A 20,543-nucleotide genomic window follows, 5' to 3' on the forward strand; every position below is an offset into this window, starting at 1 on the left:
CACTAAAGTAGCCAAGAAACCCAAATATGATCACCATGGGCCTAGGTATCAGGTTGTATTATTTGCATGTCATCTTATCCACACAACACTGTGGAGTTGTTACCTAACACCCAGTAATTTTATAGGCCAGTGACACAAATCCTTTATAGAAAACACTTGGGTGCGATTCACATGCTGAGTTATTGTCGCTAGACTGGCAACTCTGTACCGCGATAGTCAAGATAGAAATATTGTTCGGCCAAACAACAGCAAACATTAGCCAAACCTGTTGTGCAATTTGGTTTACAGATCAAAGCACAAACACTGAAAAATTAATTCATTGTTTACTTCCATCGGTTTTGTTACTCAATGCCCAGCCCATTCTGATAATAACCCATGTAGTCCTGGATATTCCAGATTCTATTTTACAATTTGTTGGGAATTTGTTGATCAATACTAGGGAATTATCAATAGGCTCAGTTCTCCTGGGTTTTGGGAAGGGGAGAATTGGCCAGAGTGCCTGCTCCACCTCACGATTTGCTGAAATTGAAATGTACCTTTGTAGATATTGGATGAAGGCAGCTTCAGATTTGTTTGTGATGATCCCCATGTTAAGGTAGTTGCTGACACACCTGCTTAGTCTCGCACATGAAGAATGAGCACTGGAACATCTAGACACCAGGACGCACCAGCTTGTGTGGAACTTGACCATTCCATCAGTCTGAACCTTTGTGATCTTTTACAGATGGTGCTTTATCCACTATATTTAGAAATTAAGAACAGAAACAGTCTTCCATTTATGATATCACAATAACAGCACTGATGTTTCACAGTTTTGTTGTGACATCACTTATGTTTAGTTCTTCACCCAGAAAAAAATAACACAACAATAATTGTAATCTCACAGAGTTCCAAAATCATTCTTTCAGTGAAATAACATATTATTTGTTACAATGTGAGTGTTACAAACAATTACTACCTAATGGAGACTCATGCTGTTCCTCCATGTTGACTGAAGTTGCAACAGATGCTTTTGCCCATCAACCAACATGTGTTTTGAAGTCAGGGGCGGGATTCTCCCACACTTGGCTCCAAGAGGGGCGTGAACCACTCCGGCGTCAGGCTGCCTGGAAGTTGCAGAATCCTCCGCACTTCCGGGGGCTAGGCCGGCACCGGAGGGGTTGGTGCTGCGCCAACTGGCGCCAAAGGGCCAGCGCGAGTTGGCGCATGCGCAGGACTGCCGGCGTGTTCTGCCGTATACCATCCGCGCAGGCCATGGAGGAGCCTTACAGAGGCCGGCGCGGAGGGAAAGAGTGCCCTCACGCACAGGCCCGCCCGCAGATCGGTGGACCCCGATCGCAGGCCAGGCCACTGTGAAGGCCCCCCCCCCCAGGGCAGGATCCCACCCCCTCACCCCCCCCCCCCCCCCCCCCCCCCCCCCCCCCCGAGGACCCCACTAGACAGCCGACAAGTCAGGTCCCACCAATATGGACCATGTCCATTTCATGTCGGTGGGACTGGCTGAAAACGGGCGGCTGCTCACCCCATCGGGGCCCGGAGAATTGCCAGGGGGTGGCCACTGGCAACGGCCCCCGACTGGCGCAACGCGATCCTGGCCCCCACCCGAATACCAGCGGCGGAGAATTCGGCAGCTGGCGTTGGAGCGGCTGGGCAGGATTCACGCCGCCCCCGGCGATTCTCTGACCCGGCGGGGGATCAGAGAATCCCGCCCAGGTCTTTATTATCATTTATTTCAAAGTAATTTGGAGTTAGAACAGTTAATTTTGGGATTTTGAAACATTTAAAAAATTAATTCATGGGATGCGAACATCATTGGCTAGCCCATATTGCCCATACCTTATTGCTATGGCAAAGATGGCGGTGAGCTGCCTCCTTGAAACCTGGCAGGCCATTTGCTGTAGGTACACCCAAAGTGCTTTTAGGGAACGAGTTACAGGATTTTGACCTTGCGACAGTGAAGAAATGGTGATATAAGCTCAAGTGAGGTTGTTAAGTGGCTTGGAGAGGAACATCCAGATGGTGGTGTTCCCATGCGTCTGATACAATTGTCTTTCTGAATGAAGGTACTTGTAAGTTTGGCAGGTGCTGCCTAAGGAGCCTTGGTGAGTTCCTGCAGTGCATCTTGTCAATGGCACACACTGCTACTACTGTGCACCGCTGGTGGAGGGAGTGAATGCTTGTGGAAAGGGTGCGCTGCTTTGTCCTGGATGGTTTTGAGCTTCTTGAGTATTGTTTGAGCTGCATTCATCCAGGCAAGTGGAGCGGATTCCATCACACTCAGATTACTAATCATTCTCAGGATGCTCTGTATCTGTAGGAGGGTTGTGTTTAGATCTTGTCCAACCTTGTTCATCTTGCCTGCTATGTCATGTTTCGGAACTTCCCTGACTTGGCATCGATTCTGTCTCTATATCATTTATCTGATTTGAGTACCTGGAAGGTTTTGATTCAGGACAGGTTTTCCCTATCTCAGCTGGATTCCATATTCCTTCAGTGAGTTGGAAATGCTGTATTTTCTGCATCAGCATTAAGCTTGGTAGTTCTTTGCCTCTTTGCTGTTCATGCGCAATCTTCATTTCTTCTGTCCAGAAATGCATCTCATATCTCTGGAAGTATCAATTGTGGAAGGTGTGCATATCTAGGTTGGTTGATGAGTGCCAGTCAAGTGCGCTGCTTGTCCTTGATGACATTGAGCTTCTTGAGTGTTGTTGGAGCTGCACTCACATAGGCAAGTGGAAAGTATTCTATCACAGTGCTTGTAGATTGTGGACAGACTTTGGACGGCTTCAGAAGTTGAGAAACTACTGCAGGATTCCTAGCCTCTGTCCTGCTCTTGAAACCATAGTATTTATATGGCTAGTCTAGTTCAGTTTCTGATTAATGGTAACACCCAGGATTTTGATCGTGCGGGAAATAGCGATCAAAATGCCATGGAATATCAAGAGACGGTCATTAGATTCTATTTTTTGAGCTTTAACAAAGGGTCATCTGGACTCGAAACGTTAGCTCTTTCCTCTCCGTACAAATGCTGCCAGACCTGCTGAGATTTTCCAGCATTATCTCTTTGGCATTAGATTCTGTTCTCTTGGTGATGGCCATTGCCTGGCACTTATGTGGCATGAATATTACTTGTCACTTGTCAGCCCAAGCCTGGACATTGTGGGTCCTGCTGCATTTGGACATTGACTGGTTCAGTCTCTGAGGAATCGCTTTTACTGATTCAGGAGATGTGGGCTTCTTTGGCTGGGGCAACATTTATTGCCCAACCCCAATTGAACTGAGCTCGGCGATTTCAGAGGGCATTTGTTATGACACCTTAGGCAACTGCGCGGTCAATTCCAGCCCACTCGGCCTGGAGTTACAGCACAAGTGAATTAACCAATCATTCTTATAAAAATTCCCGAAGACTTTGGCCCTCAGCTGCCCAATAATTACAGTCACCAAGTTTGTAAGTTTAAAAACAATTACTGTTTATTTACAACAAGAACTTTAATAAATATGCAGTATATAGAACTGGATAACGACAAGCTAATACCTACTACCAACTTTAACTGCTGGCTGTAGAATGCTCTTTAAATCAACAGACAGAGAGAGAGAGAGATTTAAAACTGTCTCATATTGGATCTCTTCACAACACAGCCAAAAGAAATGGCACTCTTCACAAGATCCACCTTCCTCTGGAACTTTCTGTCTGGCCCCAGCAAATTGTACATTTCCCGATTGGCTGCTTGCCAAGTCTATCCAATCAGCATCACTGGTTCTGCCCATAACTTAAAGGGGATGTCTTTACTTGGTCCATCACGATAGGCAGTTCCAACTCTGCCTAAAATCTGTAGTTTAAACAGAAATCCCAGATAGTGTAGCAACATTGTAGCTGCTAATCAGAAGACAGGCAGCAGGACGGGGATAAAACGGAGAACATAGGACAAACAAAAGGCTTCATAGCAGTATCTTAACACTGCACACACAAGACAGCCAAATACAGAGGAGGGGAGAAGGACAAAAAATAATAAGGATGAAAGTCAAAAGGTAAGAATCTTTGCTTCAGGTGATGGTTCTTTAGCACACTTTTGTCCACAGCAAGTTTGTTGATTAGAGTCTCTGGTTTACAGCTGTTAATGGTCTTCTTTGCAGAGTCATTCATTCAGGAACCCCAGAGTTCAGAAAATGCAGTATGCACAGGCAACAGGGTTTCTGGAGAGACACTTTATTTCTCATCAAACTGGGCCTCCAGCTTGAAGTTCACATTCAGGCTTCTATTTGTCAGGATAGAGAGTTAGTCAGTTGTGGACTGTCACTACATAGGTTCATCCAGTCTCTCTGCCAGTTCAGAAACAGTCTTTCTGGAGAAAAACAGAGAGTAGAGGATAGCAGTCCTTTCCGGGGTTGCCAAGATCAAAGATGAACCTAAACTGGAACCCTCGTGAACCTGAAAACATTCCGATGAGATCAGAGCCAATCACCATCTGTTACCGGGCAAAGCACAGCCAACTCAATCAAACTGAGACCCAGCCAATCTCTGTCATTGGTGTCGGACAGTCCACAGCTCCAGTTTGAACCAGCACAGACTGACACAGTGATCTCTCCTGCTGTCAAAATCCTTTGCTTGAATTAAAGGTACAGGTCACTGCTTCCTTCTGCTTGAATTAAAGATACAGGTATGTTATTCTCTAAGTCTGAATAAAGATTGTAGACTTCCAGTTAACACAAATACTTTATTCAATGGGTTTGTTCCGTTTCCAGAGCTTAACTGGATATAATAGTCAAGGGGTATGACCAGTGAAGCTAAGGTAAACTGCCTATGCTGAGCTGTCTCTGTCTGCTGCTGCTCACTGGCCCTGTGCTTCTGAAAGAGGCGGATCCTCCCTTGGGCTGGACCCGTCTCTGATGCTGCCCTCTAGTGATGCTGTGGATCCTCCCTTGGGCTGGACCCGTCTCTGATGCTGCCTTCTAGTGATGCTGTGGCTGTTACATCTGTCTGTAGTCCCTGGTGTATGTGCAAATGTATGTACAGATGTACAGATCACTACAACAGGCTGCTTAAAGACACATGTCCACAAATCATCCATGGATAAAAAATGTAATGGCAAAAATAAAAAAAGGGAAATTAAGGGAATTACACATTTTTAGAGTCAACGACATTACTATGAGTCTAGATTAATTTTTACAACAGTAATCATCATAAGATTTTTTTTTTTAAATTTAGAGTACCCAATTAATTTTTGCCAATTAAGGGGCAATTTAGCATGGCCAATCCACCTAACCTGCACATCTTTGGGTTGTGGGGGCGAAACCCACGCAAACACGGGGAAAATGTGCAAACTCCACACGGACAGTGACCTAGGGCCGGGATCGAACCTGGGACCTCGGCGCCGTGAGGCAGCAGGGCTAACCCACTGCCATCATAAGACTTTTAATTCCAGATTGTTATTGAATTTCACTATCTACTGACCCAGGTCACCAGAGCATTGCCCTGGGTCTTTGGATTACAGTCCAGTGACAATACCACTACGCCACCACCTCCCCATTGTGTAACATCAGTGAACATCCCCACTTCTGACTTTATGATGAGAGGAAGGTCACTCATAAAGCAGCTGAAGATAATTGAGCCTAGGACACATTGCTGAGGAACTCCTGCAGTGATGTCCTGGAGCTGAGATGATTGACCGCCAACAATCACATGTAGGTGATCATACCATATCTGTCATGGTCTCATTGAATGGTGGAGCTGACTCTATGGCCAGAATGGCCTACTTCTGCTCCTACGTCTTCCGGTCATACATGAAAAAAATGACTTTCACTTACATAGTGATTTTCACAATTTACTAATGTCTCAAAATGCTTTACTGCTAATGAAGTTCTTCTGAAATTTGGCAGGTTCAGGGTGTTATTTCCAAATCTCTTGTTGAGTGCTGTAAGGGCTGGATGAAAGGTCCTGATTTCCTAACCATAGAAAAAGCAAATTGCTACCACATAAAGGCTAAAGATGGCAAAGGATTTGAGCAGGAGAAGAATCACTCAAGTTCTGGGTTCAATGCTGCTAATGGTTCAATTACCTGCTCAGGTCAGGAAAGGTAAGAAAAGTTAGAGCATATAAGAACAGGAGAAAGCCATGAACACAATTGAGACAGAAGACCATAAGATATAGGAGCAGAATTAGGCCTCTCGGCCCAACGAGTCTGCTCCACCATTCAATCATGGCTGATATTTTCTCGTCCCCAACTCCTGCCTTCTACCCATAACCCCTGTTCCCCTTATTAATCAAAAACCTATTTTTCTATGTCTAAAAGACACTCAGTGAATTGGGCTCCACAGCCTTCTGCGGCAAAGTGTTCCACAGATTCACCACCCTCTGGCTGAAGAAATTCCTCCTCATCTCTATTTTAAAGGATCGCCCCTTTAGTCTGAGATTGTGTCCTCTAGTTCTCATTTTTCCGACAAGTGGAAACATCCTCTCCAAGTCTACTCTATCCAGGCCTTGCAGTATCCTGTAAGTTTCAGTAAGATCCCCTCTCATCCTTCTAAACTCCGAGTAATGACCCAGAGTCCTCAACCGTTCTTGATACGTCAAGCTCTTCATTCCAGGAATCATTATTGTGAACCGCCACTGGACCGTTTCCAAGGTCAACACATCCTTACATACGGAACCTAAACCTGCTCACATTACTCCAAATAGGATCTGACCAGAGCCTGATACAGCCCCAGAAGTACATCCCTAGTCTTGTATTTTAGCCCTCTCAACATGATTGCTAACATTGCATTTGCCTTCCTAACTGCCAACTGAACCTGCACGTTAACCTCAAGAGAATCTTGAACAAGGACTCCCAAGTCCCTTTGTGCTTCTGATTTCCGAAGCATTTCCCCATTCAGAAAATAGTCTATGCCTTCATTCCTCCTTCCAAAGTGCATAACCTCACACTTTTCCACATTGTGTTCCATCTGCCACTTCTTTGCCCACTCGCCTAGCCTGTTCAAGTCCTTCTGCAGCCCCCCTGCTTCCTCAATATTACCTATCCCTCTACAGATCTTTGCAAAATTAGCAACAGTGCCTTCAGTTCCTTCTTCCAGATCATTAATGTATATTGTAAAAAGTTGTGGTCCCAGCACCAACCCCTGAGGCACACCATTAGTCATCGGCTGCCATCCTGAAAAAGACCCCTTTATCCCCACTCTTCCTTCAGCCAGTCAGCCAATCCTCTATCCATGCCAGGATCTTACCCTTAACACCATGGGCTCTTAACATTTTACTGTCTCCTATGCAGCACCTTGTTCAAGGCCTTCTGGAAAGCTAAATCCCATGCCATAATTCACTTGTACATTAATGTATTGCTGCACATTAACAACCAACAAAGCCAATTAAGAGTTAAACTACAGCCAAAACAGAACAATAGAAGTCAGAGAAAGCCATTGTTAAATTGTTCAGAGCTCTGGTCTGGATGGGGGCCAACGGATACTCACCCCTGCGATGCAGGCCAAGCTCGACGTTGATGACTGGTGGGTGCTGGGGTGTGCTGGGGCACAGGCGTGATATTGTGCTGGGGGTGGTACGGTGCCAAGCGGAGGGCCATTGGGGCTTGGGAGCTATTGGGAGGGGGTTGGCCAATTCACCCGTGTGGCCTGGTGGATGTTGTTTGCTTCTAACGGCAGTAGGTTGTTACATTCTCCATGCTGACGGCTGCTGCCACTGTCCCCAGGCGGCACTGGCTGCCCTGTGCTAACCCTCTGACCCCTCAGGGGGTCTGAACTCCACCACATCCAACAATCGGGCCAGGTCGACATCATCAAAGTGGGGGCTGGTCTGTGCAGTGGCATGGCTGCGTACTGCCTGGGATTTGCTCTGTGGGATCAGTTTAGGAGCTGCTCCCTCCCTCCTCCCTATTAGCAGGGACCTTCTGAGTGTGATCCAGGTGAATTAGCTGGTAGAACAATTACTTCTGACATAAAGCCTGTGGGTCATCACTAAGTGCCCTAATTAACACTAGATACCAGTGAGGGTCTTGCCTGGTTGGCCGGCGGGAAACACCCGACTGTTTTTGCCCTCGACCACACTGAGAAACTTTTCCGTTGTAACTGCATTGACTTTCCCATAGTCCACACACAATCGCTGCATTCCATCTGGACTTGATACCATTACAAAAGGTGAGCTCCAACCACGGAAAGCACTTCAATGATAGCATTCTTAAGCATACTTTAAATCTTCTTTTGTACCTGTGCCAACTTTAGTGGATTGAGTCTATATGGATGTTGATTAATTGGAATAGAATTTCCTACCTCATGTATAAGCATCTTTGTACTTCCAATTTTGTTCCCACATAAACCTCTATGTGACTGTAATAACTCTTTCAGACTCTTTGATTTTCTTCCAGAAGGTAACTCAGTAATTTTTTCGACTTTCTTATTACTTCTTCAGTGTCCAATTTAATTCAAGGAATGACAAATTCAGAATCGTCTAGATTTATGTCTCCTCTCTGAGTTATAAATTAACACATCCTTGTTTTGTTCCCTTTGAGCGTATTAACAATACACATTCCATGAGTTTCCCTTCTAGCTGGCATTCATATCAAATAATTCACCGCACTCACTTTCCTTTCCATCTGAAAAAGCCCACTAAATCTTGCTTTTAATTGTTCACCTACCACTGGGAATAATACTTTCTCCCCAAAAAACAAAATTATGAATTTTTGATTTCCGCTTCTTTTTTCATCACATCGTGTGACAATTTTAAATGCTTTCTAGCCAACTCAACAGCCCTATTTAATCTCTCCTTGATATTTGACACATAGAACAAGGTAGTTCCAGAACGCTGACTCACTAGTTGATCCTCAGTCAATTTATGTGGTCCTCTTACCTCATAATCAAGAATCAATTTGAACAGACTAAATTTAGTTGACTCATAGGTGCATCTCTATTTGCAAGTAGTACAAGCGGAATTGCTTTATCCCAATCCTCTGGATAATCCTGATTACAGGCCTTCAACATGGTCTTTAAAGTTTGGATGCCACCTTTCTAACACTCCCTGTGATTCTGGATGGTACACAGTTGTTTTAAATTGCTTTACTCCTCAGCCATCCATAACTTTCCTGAATAACTTTGACATAAAATTGGATCCCCGATCTGATTGGATTTGTTTTGGTAGTATGTATCTTGTAAAAACAATTTAGTTAACTCCACTATGGCACACTTAGCTGTAATATTTCTGAATGGAATGGCCTCCGGAAATCTAGTAGACACATCTATTATCGTCAACAAATACTGATTCCCACTTTTCATCTGAGGAAGGGGTCCCATGCAATCAAGGAGGACCCTGGTAAAGGATTCCTCTCATGCCGGAATGGGTATTAACGGTGCTGGTTTGATTACCGTTTGAGGTTTCCTATTACCTATCATGTTCAACTCCATCCTTACCGGTCCAGGCCAATAAAAGTGCTTTTGTATTTTTGCTTGAGCTTTCCTTACTCCGAAATGATCCATTACTGAAACCTCATCAGCTACCCACATGACCTCCTTTCTATAATCCACTTGTGATACAACTTGATGAACTTCTGCCCATTTCTTATCTGCCTGAATATGTAAAGTTCACCACTTCCTCATCAATACATTATTTCTAATGTAATAACACTCCTGTATACATTCAAATTCTACTTTGGTGTATGTTTTCTGATACAACTGTTTTATTTCTGAATCCGTCTGTTGTAATTCTACCAGAAACCCTTTCTTTTTCCAGCATTTCAAATTGTTTCATTTGTAATTAAATTTGAGCTAATTCTGATAATTCAGACTGTGTCTCTGACAAATTTAAGTGCCGAGCTATTGATTTGATTATTGTCACATGTATTAGTATACATTGAAAAGTATTGCTGCTATACAGACAACGCATACCATAAATAGGAAAGGAAGGAGAGACTGCAGAACGTGATGTTACAGTCATAGTGTAGAGAAAAGATCAACTTAATACGAGGAGATCAACTTATTACGATACAACTTAATATTGCTTGAATTACATGCAGCTTTCTCAGCGCTTCAGATAAAGTCAACTGCAGCTTGACCAACAAATCCAAAAGCTTTGTTTTAACCACCCTTTGTAAACTAACCAGAGTGACCTCTTCCACATCCTGCAAACTCTATCCACTGAAAGAACCATTTCACAAATCACTCCCTATTTAAACTGACAAGTGTATCAACACATGAAATAAAGCATCAGTTCTCCACACACGCTGTCTTTAAATTCAATAATCCCAAACCAAAGAATTACACTGTTTAATCCTGGACGAGCTCCAATTTTGTTACGATAACAGTCCAGACATCAACATTTGTTAGAATACTGGACAACAACCCCAAACAATTTTTCAAAAAGATGGAAAACTGTGAGGAAAGAATACTTCACCCCAGGACCAATAGATAACTTTTATGTTTAAACAAACTTTCATTTAAACACAGAATTAACCTAATTAAAATAAAAGAATAGCTTTACAATTATCAGTTGAACAGTTCTTAAGCACAAGGGAAAACTTTAACTTACTATCTATACCTGCTACTAACACCAATTAAGAAACCCAAAACAGTTCAAATGCTACTTATAAATAAAGTTAACAAACAGATGATTGGCTTTATTGTATAGAGACTTTTGGAGTGAGGGAGACCCTTTCAGGAGCAGAAACAGTACATTTCTGTTGAACCAGCAGCATTTGGCAGCATTGGGGGGGGGGGGGGGGGGGGAAAGGGGGAGGGGGAAGGGCGGGAGAGGTTGTCGAAGAGGTGAGAGATGACATGGTCAGGGGTGAAGAAGGGGGCCAACAGGGATGGGATAGGTACAGTGTGGAATTAAGGGGGCAAGAGTTAAATGGGGAAGATGGTAGAGGGGATTGAATACGTAAGCTTGCAGTAAGGCTGGTAACGTTGAATGTCCGGACTGAATAGACCGGTTAAAAGGTCGCAGCTGTTCGCTCACCTCAGGAGCTTGAAAGCGAGGTTGGTCTTTCTGCAGGAGACGCACCTCCATGTGAAGGACCAGGTTAGGTTAAGGAAGGGGTGTGTCTGGTAAGGTTTCCACTCAAGGTTTGTTTCAAAATTGAGGGGAGTGCCGATTTTAATGAGCATAAAAATGGGTGTGCGAAGAAGGTGAGAGATGCGGGTGGGAGATATATAATTGAGTGGGGTATTGGAAGGGGCACCGATGGTGTTGGTAAATGTGTATGTGCCAAATTGGGATGATGTGGGTTTTATGAAGGGGTTTCTGTCAGCGATCCTGGATTTGGCCACGCACTAGTTGATCATGGGAGGAGATTTTAACTATGTCCTAGAGCCGAGGGTGGATAGGTAGAGCCCCAGGTCAATGGGTAGGGTATGAATGGAAAGAGACCTGGGTGGGTTTATGGAGAGGATGGGTATAGTGGATCCATGGCGCTTTCAGAACCCAGGGGAAGGGAATATAGTGAATATAGGGGATAGTGGAAGTGGATAGGGAGTATTCGAGGGTGCCCACCGCAGAGGGATTGGCGAGGAGGAAAACGTTGCAGGGGCATTTTGACAGGCTGACAACAGGGAGGGTGGTAGTGCAACTGCGTAGGGCAAGAGGGGTGCATTATGAGTATGGGGAGAAAGCGAGCAGCATGCTGCCGCACCAGCTGCGGAAGCAGGCCGCATCCAGGGAAATATTGCAAATACAGACTAGGGCTGGGGATGTGGTGTTGTCGCTGGGGAAGATAAGCGAGGCATTTAGGGACTTTATGAGGCAGACCCGGGGAGAAAGGAGGGGGTTTACTGGACGAGCTGGAATTTCCCCAGGAGGAAGAAGCAAAGAGGCAGGCATTGGAGGAGCCCCTGGGTTTGTGGGTTAATATCAGGGGTATGAAGTCGGGGAAGGCTCCAGGTCTGGATGGGTACCTGGCGGAATTTTATAAGGAATTTGTGACAGACCTGGCACCACATCTGTTGGCGCGTTCAATGAAGGGCTGGAGAAGGGGGAGCTACCGAAGATGATGCCGCAGGCAGTAATCATGCTAATCCCGAAAATGGGGAAAGACACAGTGAAATGTGGGTTGTATAGGCCCATGTCACTATTGAACATGAATATAAAGGTATTGACTAAGTTGTTGGAGTGGAGGATTGTGTCCCGGGGGTGGTTGCAGATGATCAAACAGGCAGCTTGCAAGTAATAATAATAATAATAATCGTTTATTGTCACAAGTAAGCTTCAATGAAGTTACTGTGAAAAGCCCCTAGTCGTCACATTCTTGCGCCTGTTCGGGGAGGCCGGTACTGTGCTAAACAAGATGGCTATTGAATGTAGTGATGAATGCATCGGGGGCTCTGGTACTTGAGGTGGTGGTATCCATCAATGCAGAGAAGGCATTTGATCGGGTGGAGTGTCGGTACTTGTTCGAGGATTTGGGAAGGCTTGGGCCATGGGTGCAGTTGCTGTATGTTGCACCAAGGGCGAGTGTGAGGACGAATAATTTTCTTTTTGAAAAATATTTTATTGAGGCATTTATAGTATAAATTTTAATACAGTGGACAACAACACCCCCCTAAACCAGCTAACATGACCAGCAGCCCAATTAAAAATCCCCGCCAACCCACCCCACCTTGTCCGGCTCATTCTGCATCTGCTTTTTTAAACCCTCCCCCCCTCCCCCCTCACTGACAGCTTAATTTTTCCCAGAAAAGTCGATAAATGGCTGACACCTCCGAGCAAACCCTTCACCGAATCCCTCAGGGCGAACTTAATTTTCTCTAGCCTGAGAAACCCCACCAGGTGACTCACCCACACCCCCGACTTTGGGTGTTCGAGTCCCTCCATTCTCGCAACATCCGTCTCCGGGCTACTGGGGAGGCAAAGGCCAAGACATCGGCCTCTCTCGCCCCCTGGACTCCCACACCCAGGTCTTCTGACACACCCAGAATCACCCCCTGTGGACTCGGAACCACCCTTCCTTTCAGTACCTCCAACATAACGTCAGCAAATCCCTGCCAGAATCTCCCATGCTTTGGAAATGCCCAGAACACGTGGACATGGTTCGTGGGATCTCCCATGATGTGCATGGTTCGTGCACATCACCCACACCTATCATCCACCCACTCAAAAAAACCTGCTCATTCAGGCCACAGTCATATGTGCCCTGTCGACCACCTTAAACTGTATACGGCTAAGCCTGGCGCACAACGAGGATGCATTAACTCTCCTCAGGGCATCCTCCCACAAGCCAGCCTCCAGCCCCCTACCCAGATCTTCCTCCTACTTCCGCTTCACCTCCTCTATCGGGGCTCCCTGCAAGTCCATCAGCTCCTTATAAATTTCCGATACATTCCCCTCCCACACTCCAATTCGACATTACCTTAACCTGTCACCCCTGGGGCGGCAGGTGGGGAAAGGTTGATACCTGCCTCTGCACAAAGTCCCTCACCTGCAAATAACAGAACCCATACCGACCGGACAGCTGAAACTCCTCCTCCAACTCTTTCAAGCACGGAAAGCCACCGCCGATAAACAAATCCCTAACCGTTCGATCCACGCCAGCTGCCATCCCCGAACCCCCCCCCCCCCCCCCCCCATAAGCGATTTTCATTTTTTCATTCATTTTCAAATGGCATCTCCCCCAATCTCTTCTCCCACCCCCTCACCTGGATCAGAAAGACCTCACTCTTCCCCATGTGCAATTCATACCCAAAAACCGGCCAAATTCCCCTCAGATCCCCATAACCCATAATCCCCTCAATATCTCCCAGCGGATCTGAAATATACTGTAACAAATCGTTCGCATAAAGCGAGACCCTATGTTCCAACCCCCCCCCCCCCATACTATCCCCTGCCAGTCCCTCGGTGCTCTCAACGGCATCACCAGTGGCTCAATAACATAGAACATAGAACATAGAACAGTACAGCACAGAACAGGCCCTTCGGCCCTCGATGTTGTGCCGAACAATGATCACCCTACTTTAAACCCACGTAACCCGTATACCCGTAACCCAACAATCCCCCCATTAACCTTACACTACGGGCAATTTAGCATGGCCAATCCACCTAACCCGCACATCTTTGGACTGTGGGAGGAAACCAGAACACCCGGAGGAAACCCACGCACACACGGGGAGGATGTGCAGACTCCACACAGACAGTGACCCAGCCGGGAATCGAACCTGGGACCCTGGAGCTGTGAAGCATTGATGCTAACCACCATGCTACCGTGAGGCCCAAGGCAAAGAGCAATAAGGAGAATGGACATCCCTGCCTCGTCCCCCGATGATGCCTGAAATAATCCGAGCTCACCCGGTTTGTCTGCACACTCAACACAGCAGTCGCATACATTCCACAAATCCCTGCCCAAACCGCTCAACCTCACTGAGTGAAACTGAAGTTCTCACCATGAGAATTTACGTCAACTAAAGCATTAAAGTTTGTTAAACCATTTTGTAAGGAAGCTTTTTAAAATCCTTGTCTGAGCCTGGTTTCCTTTTAATGCCTGTCCTACTGGCTGTTTTTAAAACCACTTTGGTTTTGAACTGACCCCCCCCCCAACCCCACTACAGGCTGCTATTTGAACTGGCACAGGTACATACTTTGAAGCAGTGTGCTCTGTGGCATAGCTCATGATGTCATTTTGATGGACATAGCTAGTAGCTAATCCCCTCTTCTGGAATTCCGGGACATAGTTCTCCCCTAAGATTTCTAGGGTCTGGAGGAAAGGGCCTTTTACTTTCTCTTTATCACAGTTAATCTTGGTCTGCAGAAAGAGCAGCCAAGCATTCCAGGAGCAGAGTAACAAAAAACTCTCTTGTAAATTGAAAAGACTAATGATGATCATGAAACCATTGTCGATTGAGGTAAAAACCCATCAGGCTCACTAATGTCCTTTCGGAAAGGAAACCTGCCATCCTTATCTGGTCTGGCCCACATGTGACTCCAGACCCATAACAATGTGGTTGACTCTTAACTGCCCCCCACAAGAGCAATTAGGGATGGGCAATAAATGCTGGCACAGCCTGCGATGCCCAGGTCCCATGAACGAATAACAATAAATAAGTCTCAAGGTCACACAGCTTGCACACATACATTCAATTGATCATGCTCCTGTGAACCTTACAAACACAAGACAAAGGGAGCAGAGTAAGGGACAATGAGTTAATGCCTATTTTTAATCTTGTGTATGTCTAGTAATAATTTTAAAAGTACAGACATCTACAGACAGGCTTAGCGATATAATAGGTAGAATTTACAGTGCAGAAGGAGGCCATTTGGCCCATCGAGTCTGCACCGGCTCTTGGAAAGAGCACCCTACCCAAGGTCAACACCTCCACCCAACATCGCCATAACCCAGTAACCCCACCCAACACTAAGGGCAATTTTGGACACTCAGGGCAATTTACCATGGCCAATCCACCTAACCTGCACATCTTTGGACTGTGGGAGGAAACCGGAGCACCCGGAGGAAACCCACGCACACACGGGGAGGATGTGCAGACTGCGCACAGACAGTGACCCAAGCCGGAATCGAACCTGGGACCCTGGAGCTGTGAAGCAATTGCGCTATCCACAATGCTACCGTGCTGCCCTTAATAATATGTACGTGTTTTTATTATGATTGGTAATTATATGCATATGTAATGCATCATGTGATCCTAATTGTTAGTTGTGAATGAGCATAAATAATTTCTAAATAAATGTATTCTTTTGATTGGTGTATGTTAATTACTTGAGATAACAGAGAAAAGTATAATTGACCTGTATTTTCTGTGCTCGGGGAGCTGGCAAGCCATCTAGTGGCAGCTTAACTCCCCTGCTTTGGCTTGAATAAAGAAGTCCATGTGCTGAAGCTCTAACTCTGAGTGTCGTCTGGTCAGTTGGGGAGTAAAGAACTCTACATTGAATAACTACTGGTGAAGCCCCTGCCACACCATAATCTAAATTAAAACATACTGTAAGGAGCCCTGCTGTGAATCCTCATTGGACTCTCCGATTTAATTTCTGTTCTTTGGTTGTTATAATTCCTGCACTTGGGCATTGCTGGGGCTTAAACCTTTAGTTTAAAAAAAAGCAGTAGTAGGATATACTGACATCAGAGGTGACACGTCTTGAGAGACTTGACTGACAGCCAATCATTTACGTTCATTTCCCAGGGTATTGCAGATTCTCAATGTGGATTGGTCCGGGTTCTTCTGGAATGTCCTGCTGGTCTTTCTCTGTGTATTTGGTTTCAGTTTTGTTTGGGACTTGCAGAGCTCAGCAGAATCCTTTTGAGTCTCTCTCCCAGTACAGGGGAATTCTCTCTCAAATCTTAGCTGGAACTTCCTTCAGGCACACAGAGCAGTTAGTGAGTATTCAAAGCCTGAAGACAGAGCTCGGGAAGCAGAACTTTTGGGATTCGTCTCCCATTAAAAGTACCAGACAACTCAAAGGTCTCGTGAAAACTGATGCTCCGATATGCTGTTTAACTGAGACAAGCTGTTGGTGAGTCTGCTGAAGCTGACCACATATCAGAAACTGAGCAGGCCTGAAGTGCATCTTCCAATGGTAAGGCTCAGCCCAACACAAGTTAACATGTGTACCCAGAGGGGATCCCACAGCCTGAGAGTCTGGCCTGAGTGGACCAGCTTGAAGATCCAAACCAATTGACAGTTCAACACCTCGCATTCTGAAGGGATCACCACCTACAAAGACCAGCAGTGAAGATCCTCAAATCTCTCATACCTGTAATCCCTTTTATTTTTAATCCTTTCTCTGCCCCTATCGTATGTTTGTCTTGTGTGTGTCTGGGGGATTGAGTGGGAAGAGGTTTGGGGAATAGGTCGACTAGTAGACATTGTTCCGCTCTTAACATTATATATTCATCTTTTACTCTTGTTATAAATAAACAGTTTTACTTATAAATCCAGTGCCTGTAACTCATTGGAGAAGTCATGGGTTAAAGATCTCAGGAAAATTATTGGTTAATTCACTTATGTTGAGACTCGGGGTCTGTGGGTCTCAAACTAACAGCACACTCACCCAAGATGTTGTAACAATACAAACATTTTTAAGCATGCCAAATGTAAAGTTATATAATAATATTGTGAAGATTTAAATAGTTTCACAGATTTAAAACAAATAACAAAACTTCATAAATAATAATTTATATAATTATAAATAATAATCACCTTTAATCATAAAAAAATAAAAATTACTTTAAAATAACCAATAACAGCAAAGTCCAAATAAAAGTAACAGCAAAACAAAACTTTTTTAAAACTTCTACATACCTTTAAAGCATTTGTCTAATGGTTGCCTGTTGTCTTCAATATGAATCTGCAGCTTAAATGCCTGTCCTCAATGGGCGTTCCCATAGCTGCTGCATCATAAGGGGCATGGCTACCTCGAACCTGTGCTGCGCTGGAGCTATGCAGACTGCTGTGCTGGAGGCCCAAGGTTGCCGCTGGAGCAGGAAGGTTCGTCTCGCTTTCTAAGGGCAGGTAAGTGAGCAATTTTCTCTCTCAGTATCGGCAGCCGCTGACTTTTCGACAATAATTGGAAGCATCCATCAATATCTGGATGTTAAACGAACAAGCTGAGAAATGAAGCAGGAAACGAAAGTATTCGCAGTACAGGGGGTGTCGTGCTCCAACTGCAACGACCAGCACCCACCGAACAGAACCGCTTGGTTTGCAGATGGTAAATGATGCAATAAAATGCAGGAAATGGAACCACTTTGCTAAATGCTACAAACCATCAGCAACATGGCAATTGTTCGACCCTCCAGGAGATAGCAGCACCAATAAGGTGAATGAATTGGAGTTCAACCAAAGAAGTGAAGCTACAGAGCCTCCAATTAAACTATTACGACAATGTTGACAACATCACAGGAAAGGGTGAAATCTTAACCACTCTCAACGTAATTCACAGTAATGCCAGACTTAAAGCCAAGATTGACACTGGAGTGAAGGATAATGTACTATCCAGCCAAAGGTCAGAAAACGTAGACCCATATGCAGCATCAGATCCCAGCATCCAGACTAACTTTGTGGCTTACAGCGGACAGACACTCCATACTGAAGGTGTAGCAACCCCGCACTGCACACGGGAAATTTCAAGTTCCATATGATTGACCAGAACGTAAAACCACTACTAGGGCTTTGGGACAGCATTGCTTTGGGGCTCATTCAATTTGGTCCAGCAATGCATGCTCTACACCTCCAAGCTCCAAAGATGACAACATATAGAGACCTCTTCAACTGTGACATCAGATGACAACACTGGATGTCATAACTCTGATAGACAAGGCCCTGGAATGGGTTTCAGCAATGGTGGCCACAGTAAAGAAAGACAGCGCAGTCAGGATATGTATTGACCCAGTGCACTTGAACAAAGCACTGCTCAGACTACATCACCTTCTGAAGATAATGGAACAAGTGATAGCTGACATGCTAAATGTGTAGAAGTGGATTTCATTTGGAACTTCGCTGATAGGGTTAATATAACAGTTCTGAAAAGCTCTGTGAAAGAGATGTCAACAGGTCAAGGGATGAAATAAAGGGAGTGTGTCTGACCGGCATCTGTGAAAGCAAAGATGTCAGAAGGTTATGGGATGGAATATAGGGAGTGTGGCATTGGTACTAATTAATGTTCTGACCCGCATCTGTGAAAGCAGAGAGGTCAAAAAGTCAAAGAATGGAATGAATGGGAAACGTTACTTTATTGCAGAGATAACGTAATTAAGCTTGTTTGACCAGTTGGAACAAATAAACATTGAAATGTAAAAGGAAGGGCCTTGGAATGAGATAAGCCAGATGGCCATGGGATACAAAAACCTTTGTATTAATATTGATAGTGACTTGTGCTAATGATTATGTCAAAAATAACCTCCCGACCTCGAAGAATAATTCCATATATGTACATGTTCTGGATCCTTGCCAAATCATAGGTGTATCTAGGAATTTAAGGGGACCACCCCTAAGCTGTAAGATGTATAAAAATACCGTCCTTATTCTGGGATTTTGGCACTTCTCGAAGGTGGTTACCCGACTGCTTAGAGATTTGTCCCGGCCGTAAATAAACGAATATTCGTTACTGACGTGTTCGAGTGTTTTACTTCTGGACTGACGATCAGATACGTGAAAGCGCAATTCACATTTGGTGGCCCGTACGGGGATCTCCAGAGGGGTCTGCGCAACTAACCGGCGTAATTGACTGAGCTCGTTCAAAGTAGAGGACGAATTTGGCCCCCAACGTGAGTAAAAATTTCTTTTCCACCTTGGTATTCGCCTACTACTAGTTTGATCGTTGCTCAGCCTTGCCGTTGGTTTGTCGAGAAGCCTCTGCGAGATCCAGGTCAGTCCAGCGAACCCGTTTTAAAGAGGGTAAGTGAGTGAACCCTGTGGTTATCGTCTCTAGGGGCAGCCTGGGACTGCCGCCGTGATTCCAGGCAGCGTTCGCTGGAGTTACGGGCGGGGTTGCCAGGACTGCTAGGGGCAGCCTGAGGAGCCGCCGTGATTCCAGGCAGCGTTCGCTGGAGTTACGGGCGGGGTTCTCAGGATTGCTAGGGGACGGTTAACGGGCTGTGGGCAGCCTGGGACTGCCGCCGTGATTCCAGGCAGCGTTCGCTGGAGTTACGGGCGGGGTTGCCAGGACTGCTAGGGGCAGCCTGAGGAGCCGCCGTGATTCCAGGCAGCTTTCGCTGGAGTTACAGGCGGGGTTCTCAGGATTGCTAGGGGACGGTTAACGGGCTAGGGGCAGCCTGGGACTGCCGCCGTGATTCCAGGCAGCGTTCGCTGGAGTTACGGGCGGGGTTGCCAGGACTGCTAGGGGCAGCCTGAGGAGCCGCCGTGATTCCACGCAGCGTTCGCTGGAGTTACGGGCGGGGTTCTCAGGATTGCTAGGGGACGGTTAACGGGCTAGGGGCAGCCTGGGACTGCCGCCGTGATTCCAGGCAGCGTTCGCTGGAGTTACGGGCGGGGTTGCCAGGACTGCTAGGGGCAGCCTGAGGAGCCGCCGTGATTCCAGGCAGCGTTCTCTGGAAGTTACGGGCGGGGTTCTCGGAGCCTATCCCCCGGTATAACCCATACCTTCACCGAAGAATTTTACCTACTTACCCCTTAATAGCATTGGTATCCTGGGTCCTGTGTTATTAAGGAAGTGAAGTAAGCTAATAACCACTTAAAATCTGGTCTTCTTGAGTTGTATTAGCTGTTTAAACTCGGCTGCTTTCCTTGTCTTTCTCCAGCAGGCTGCGTCTCTCTCTCTCTCTCTCTCTCTCTCTCTCCTGTTGCTGTTGCAGAGTGCTGCTGCTTCTGCTCCCTGGGTTTATATTCTCTTTCGAAGAGTTATTAAGTTTTAACGACTGTATTGTATATGGGCTTGTTTCACTTTGATAGTTTACAAGTATCTTTGATGTAAACATCTTACTACAACTTGTTATTCATTTCAGGCATATCGTCTCCTCTCAGATTTGATTTAAAAAATGCTTTTGTTTCAATAGTTAACTTTTATTTCTGTGATTTCAAATCGTTTAATTTTCCAATTGTCCCCAGTTCATAACTTTGCCTTTGATTTTGACTAAAATGATGTTTCTCGTAGC

General features: G+C 45.5%; 1 protein-coding gene across 1 annotated transcript in view; it reads right to left on the reverse strand.

Moving 5' to 3' along the window:
- si:dkey-205h13.2 overlaps positions 1-693 on the reverse strand; it is a 367,663-nt gene extending 366,970 nt beyond the window's left edge. The window contains exon 1 of the mRNA XM_038773572.1: positions 537-693. The gene's annotated coding sequence lies outside the window, so the exon portion shown is untranslated. The remainder of the gene's footprint in view (positions 1-536) is intronic.
- Positions 694-20,543: the final 19,850 nt, after the last annotated feature.

This window comes from Scyliorhinus canicula, chromosome 16, assembly GCF_902713615.1.
Source record: "Scyliorhinus canicula chromosome 16, sScyCan1.1, whole genome shotgun sequence".
Classification (NCBI taxonomy): Eukaryota; Metazoa; Chordata; class Chondrichthyes; order Carcharhiniformes; family Scyliorhinidae; genus Scyliorhinus; species Scyliorhinus canicula.